Source organism: Sardina pilchardus, chromosome 19, assembly GCF_963854185.1.
Source record: "Sardina pilchardus chromosome 19, fSarPil1.1, whole genome shotgun sequence".
Lineage (NCBI taxonomy): Eukaryota > Metazoa > Chordata > Actinopteri > Clupeiformes > Clupeidae > Sardina > Sardina pilchardus.
In genome coordinates this window covers 19109131-19116630 of record NC_085012.1, presented here as the reverse complement: position 1 = coordinate 19116630, position 7500 = coordinate 19109131, and positions in this window count along the sequence as shown.

Genomic DNA, 7500 nt, shown 5'->3' with positions numbered 1-7500 from the left:
ACAAAGAGAGAAGGTGAGAGAGGCAGAAAGTGAGTGAGGGAGAAAGAGAAAGTGAGAGAGAGAGAGAAAGTGAGAGTGGGAGAGACTCCCCAGATGACAGCTGTCTCTGCAACCGAACCGATCTGGTGCTGATCTGCAGAGTCCCGGGCCAGCTCTGCACCAGCTCTGGCCCAGAGGCGGCACCCCTCCGGGGGGAACTCTCGCTTGCAGCCGACACCACACCCCTGGAAGAAGGGGCTATCTGTGAGGCTGTTCTCCCTTCCACCGTGAAATTATTCTCTGTAGTGCCAAGCTGCAGGTGATGTGAACAAGGATTCTCCTTTCATAGCGGAAAGCCCTTCAGCCAATCGCTGATTGAGTTACTTGAGCCCTCGACAGGTCTTCACAGAGACCGAGCAACACAAAACCACTCGTCCCAGACTCAAAAATCCCCAGTGTGTGTGTGTGTGTGTGTGTATTTGTCAGTCTCTGTGTGTGGGTGTGATATATGCACTGTGTGTCTGTCTGTGTGTGTGTGTGTCTGTCTGTCTGTCTGTGTGTGTGTATGCGTCTGTGTCTCTGTGTGTGGGTATCTTGTGCTATCTTGTTTGTCTCTGTGTGAGAGTGTGCTATATGCGGTGTGTCTGTGTGTCTGTCTGTCTGTGTGTCGGTGTGCTTTATGTGGCGTGTGTGTGCCTGTGTGTGTGTGACTGCTTTAAGGGAATCTTCAGAACTGAAAGCCTGACAGGTTGGCATTAGAGAAGCTGCTTTTAAAGTATACATTTCTCTCTGAAATATTAAATGCATCATTTATGTACAAGGCGTCTGAAAGGATTCTTATTTAAACACCACTGGAAGTGGCCTGAAGGCTCTGCTTTTCTCAATCTCTCTATACACTGTAAATACACATACATATATACACCACCGACACACACGCGCACACGCACGCACACACGCACACGCGCACGCACACACACACACACACACACACATACACACACACATTTGTTATATCTGGTGCAAAACTTCTGAGCATAATGTGACAACAGAACTCACAAATGTCTATCGGATGTCACATTTTTTTTCTTTCCTTGAAACTTCTCAAAATGCAATAATCTTATGCTACACACCACACATTAAAAAAGCAAAAGATGAACTCTCATTGGCCCAGTAGGTTTTCTTGCCCTTTTATTTTTCTTCTCCCTCCAAGACGTGCATGTGTCTATGTGTGTCTGCATATTTCATAACGCAATAAAGATAACTACAGTATGACATGAAAAATTCATAAAATCAAACATGATAATATCAGCAAGCACATCTGACCAGAGTATTAGCATACTGTTGAATAAACTGATCATATCAAAGGTCTGGAAGACAGGATGTCATATTCTGCTGTGAAATATCATATCTTTCTCCCTGAAGGCACTATCTCAAATCCTGAGTGTGGTACATGGCTATCATATTCTCTTATATGAAGAGATAGCATCACCTTTGTTTGTTTATGAAGCTCATATGGAGGACATTTTTCCTGGTAATGTATCCATTTTAGTCGGGAGTACAAAAGAACTGAGTACTTCGATTGCCTTACCATGCAACTAGAATGGATATGTTCAATGGTCTATTAAGCCGTAATGCTTTGTGCCCATTCCAATAGTTCAGCTACACACACACAAACACAAACACACACACACACACACACACACACACAGACACAGACACAGACACACACACACACACACACACACACACACACACACACACACACACACACACACACACACACAGTCACACATTCACAGACACACACACACACACACACAGATACCCAAAAACACATGCACACACGCACGCGCACACTTACACGCACACAAACACACACACACACACACACACACACACACACACACACACACACACACACACACACACACACACACACACACACACACACAGAGCAAAAACCTTTCAAATTCAGAACGGTGCTGATTCACCCTATTACATAAAAAAAATCTTCATACGTCATGGTCAGCATCAGCATCAGCATCAGCATCAGCATCAGCATCAGCATCAGCACCACTCCAGACAGCACTAAAATGTTAATCTATAAAACATACTCTGGCTCCTCTTCTCTCCAGTCTCAACATGGCGGCCCATGTGATCTCTGAGTGAGGACAGGGCATGTGTGCTATCTGCAGGAGTGAAGGTACTGTAGAGCTGTTTCTCTCCCTCCCTTCCTGTTTCTCCATCCTCTCTCTCCTTCGCTCTCTCTCTCATTCATTCCCTCTCTCTCTCTTCCTTCATCCCCCCCTCTCTCTCTCTCTTTAGGACGTATGAGCTGGATGGAGTCGGGGTGCCCTTGCCTGACCCGAGCTGGTATGTAATCTGCTCACGGATATACAGCAGGCCTTCAGGCTACAGACCCGTGTGTGTGTCTGTCTGTCTTACATAAAAAGATCACACACACACACACACACACACACACACACACACAGTACACACAAACACTGCTACACACACACACACACACACACACACACACACACACACACACACACACACACACACACACACACACACACACACACACACACACACACACACACACACACACACACACACACACACACAGTAAATAAACTCTAGTAAACTCACATCTCTTTTCATTCACTCTGACATTTAAGGGAAAACCATTCATACCCTCTGTCATCTGTGCCTTGAATAAAATAAAAGAAAGAAAGAAAAGGAAAGAGATCGAGAGGAAGAGAAAGAGAAAGAGAGAGAGAGATAGAGTGAGAAATTTCCCCAGGTATCACAGTGTAATATCTGTTTTTTACATCTGACCTTCTGCCACATGATCAACATTACAGCCACATATCAGAGGCTGGCCTCACACAGTCCAGTGTGTGTGTGTGTGTGTGTGTGTGTGTGTGTGTGTGTGTGTGTGTGTGTGTGTGTGTGTGTGTGTGTGTGTGTGTGTGTGTGTGTGTGTGTGGAGGTTGTACATCAGTGGAAGATATTACAGGATAACTTTCCCTGGTGCATGGGCTTATGAAACAGCATACATCACTCTGACAAGCCCCATAAAGGAGGGTTGGCGGGACCCTGATAACACGTTGACAAAACAATACAGAACTCTCTGGAAAAAAAAGACAGAAACTATTGATGACTGCCTTTCTATTTTCATCATTATAATGTAGAAATAATGTTTTCTTGACATGTGTGTATGTTTCGCTTTTTTAACTTTTATATCTGTTTACACGTTATATCTTTTATATCATACCCTACACACATATAGTCCAGTCCTTATATTCACAAACTATTGCTGAAACATCGCTCAGGTTTTGATTTCCTAACCTAATGATGCATCTCCTATCTACCTGTCAAGTCCTATCTACGCTTCCCTGCTGGAAGCGTATAATTTAGCAGAAAATGTATGTCCTCCTTACATATCCTCCATACCATACTGACTAAATTACAGCAGCAGATGCTGACATTGGTACCTCTCAAAACTAACCATGTTGCCTTTATCAATCCTATCAATCATCATGTTCTCATGTACTAGTAAAATATGTGCTATTGCAACATACTTGTATGTGGTGGTATTTATAGAGCTGAAAACACTAATATAGCAGCAGCCTTATTAGCTATTTTCATGGTATTATAATGAACTGTCCTATACTACAGTACATACTGTAAGTATGTGCGGCACCATTGGATTTCCAGCACTCTTTTACTGCCTTTGAAAATGACAATACCATGCATAGTTGCCTTCCCATGTTACCTCTGCTTCCATTTCTACTTCTGTTCCAGTTACTTCTGCTACCACTATATTCTGTTTAGAAGAGCGAATGACCTCGAGTGGAATTCCATTGTACTTTTTCCCAGCAGGAGGTCAGAATTCTTAACCTCCAAGTTTGTCTAGAATGATTCCGACTTTGAAGGCTTTCTGGAATGCAGCGTTAACGTCACGTCCCTTGTTTCCCTGAACATCAGCACATCCATCTTCATCTTCCCGCCGTACCGCAGCGTCCATAAAGGCTTGGTGGACACGGCCTGGCGTCCTCATTTTAATGCACTGTCACTGCACTGAATTAAGAACGCAGGAATGCAATTACTCTCCACGCTTCATGTAATTTATGTGTCCGGTGCCCTTTTGCTGCGGAGGGAAGTCATATCGTGCCCACCGCTCCGGCTTTATCGCCTCGTAAATTCCAAGGGCTAATTGTGCCCGTCGTTTCCGAAGAGCAACTTATTTCAATGGATTAGAAGTGCTAATGTGGGTCTGCGAACGCTAGGCAAGGCTCCTCTTAAGAGACTTGCGGCTGCCCTGGACTCCTCTCTGAAATAATTAGCCTGTTGAACTCACACTTGGTTCTCTGCGCTCGGCCTTGGAGTGCAGATAAACTCTTGACCTTCTGCATAGAGTGCAGTCCAAACCACACCACACCATCTGTGTCAAAGGTCGAGGCTACTGTAGATGGACTTACAGGGCCAGGAGAATTGTCGAGGTAGTGGTAGCAAGTCACTTTGCTCAGGCATTGTTTTGGATTTGGTGTACTTGAGCATTTCACGGTAATTACTGTAAGACTGAACACTATATCTCTAGTATACAGTAATATGTGTTGGACAGTTTGGCTTTTAGATGTCTGACTAGTAGTTAATATGAGTTTGATTCCAAAACGCTATATATCCATTTTTAAAAACATTAAAAAATCATGTTATTTAATTGTGTATTTCAGGTAATATCAATAAAAATGCAGTTGTTTTGTTTTGATTGAGTAAAGATAAACTTAAAATAAACATAAACCAATACAGTTCTACTGTAATTACTTGGAAAACAAAATGTAAAAAAAATATTTATGAAAATTCATTAAAATGGTGGATATAGTGTTTTGGAACCAAACTCTTCCATTTTGATTATCAACAAACACAATAGCGTTAGATATTTTGAGCAAACCCATACTGATTTTCCCCCGTATCCAGCTTCTAGGCTGTGTGTCACTCTTTATATGCAGTGCTGCGTGACATGCTCGACTGGCTGTGTGGTTGCCCGGTCCATTCATTTCCGTTTCATAGTTTTAGCTCACAATGCTCCTTGACTGTACTAAAATCACTGGAAACTACAGACTTTCACCATCCCGGCATCTTTGATTAGGTGTTTCAGTTTATAGTTTAACCCTTAAGCCTTAACCTTTAGGCCTACGTTGGAAATTGAATGTTCTAAAAAATACAGTATCTGGGTTCATTGAATTCACTGAAGGATTAAGTAGTATCAAATTTTACTCACACCTTATTCATGCCTTTAGCAGGTCGTATGCCGGACGCATCAGCTGGACCTTGTGGTTTCTTTGGTTTTCTTACTAGTCCTGTGCTGCCATTATTGTCCATTGTCATTTGCAGTGTGGGCTCTTTCTGCTTGATAACTGTGCCTTGTGAGTAATGCTACACTGTAAAACCCAGGAAGTTTTCTTAAATCAAATTATTTGAGTGCTGTAAAGCCTGGGAAGCTATACAACTCAAATGATTTGAGTAAAAAGATTGCCTTGAACCAGTGTCAACACTTATCCTAGCGTGTGGGCCTCTGAATGTATTTCTGTCACACAGATATTTTGGGGATGTGGTGGGGTGGGGTTCTGGTCCCTTTGATAACTCCTAGGGTGCCTGTTGTCCACCCTGGTTTTGCACCTGTTACTTTTGTCTGTGGCATGTTTGTGATTTAATTTTATGTATGTTCGTTTGAATTTACGTTATTTCTGCAAATGCCCAGTCTGTCAGATGGTGGGGAACATCTTTTGGCCCCAAGGGGACCTACATTTGTGTACTTGGGTCCAATTTGGGTGTGATTTTGTGTCATCGTATGAGCTCTTTCTTTTTCAGGGGCTTGGATATTTCAGCAGGAATTTCTTCCATCAGTGAAGGAACCAGTAATCTAACCTTTCAATAGTCAAGTCAAGTCAAGTCTATAGCACATTTACAGATGGCTGAGCCGCACCAAAGTGCTTCACAATAAAGTGCTTAAGTGACATAAACAAAGGAAAGACCTGAGGCAAAAAAGCAACCAAGACAATGGGACTATTGGGGCTATAGGACAATGAGTGTAGGAGTTGAAATAATGCAAAAGGACAACATTTAAAAGGTAATCAGGGGACACTTATGCACTGACATTTAAGAAAGGAGACACTAATCAAAAGACAAGTGAAAAGAGGTAGGTCTTTGATATATACACAGACTGGACTGCATTGATGTGGAGGGGAAGGCAGTTCTAGAGACTAACCCTTCTTCTCAATCAGATTAAAATGAAGTTTTTCTCTCACAGTTCTTCTTTCCTCATGCCGAGGTGTTGCTTCACTCATTCGAGTTATCAAACGTTAATAGAATAATAACTCTGTCTGTCTCATATGCAATTAACTTGTGAGCCTTTCATTCCTGGAATAATTCAAGGTGGAGTCCCTGGGTTGTGTCGTCGGGTGGCGTAATCAGCTACAGTGAATCTAAATCCTTGTTCATGCCACACAAGCACAGTTTTATCTGTAAGTGCACGCCTAAATGAGCAAGTATATGTGTGTCTCTGTGCTTAAGTATTGCCAATAGTACAATAGACTGTATTATTCTATTGCCATATGAACTCTGTTGACTCAGTGCTCTTAAAACGAACAAAGACAAAATCATTGTCATCAATTAGAAAGCGTGTGTGTGTGTGTGTGTGTGTGTGTGTGTGTGCGCACGCGTGTGTCAAAAAACTTCTGTTCTGATGTGTGGTAGTCGAGTGTGCGCAGTCTGACGCAGCCATGCAGGCAAAAGCTTGTTGATGGACCAGACGGTCTTTAATTAACAACTAAGCACAGCTGACATATTTATCAGATCTAACCCGGGCCTCCTTCTCCAGCATGCAATTATGCTCGGCGAGTTCAGTGAACTAATGAACACTTATCTATAAATGTAACATGAGGTCCTTTTGTTTAAAATGACTCATGTTGTTCCACAGATTCCCTACAGTTGGTTAATGAAGCCGGTGAGGCCTCCGGCCATCTATGATTTTTCAGGGAGAGCCTGCAATCTATAGTCACAGCGGGTGGACAGGCTTTCAGAGGGAGAGGGAGTGGGGTGAGCTACCAGACTGATGAACCGAAGGAATCAATAAGTCAGTTTGTCAGATTTACCTGTCAACTCATACTGTAAATGGTTAAATACACAATTCGACCCCAGATCCCCCAGTACTGAACACACACTCACATGTAGGTATTTCCAGGAACACTCACACACTCTCTCTCTCTCTCTCACACACACACACACACCCATCCACAGACAGACAGACAGACAAACACACACACACACACACACACACACACACACACACACACACACACACACACACACACACACACACATACGACAGTGTACCGGCTCACATACAGTATATAAGGTACACAAACAGAGAGATTCAAAGAGAGAGAGGGACAGACACACACACTCTCTCTCTCTCTCTCTCTCTCTCACACACACACACACACACACACAAAC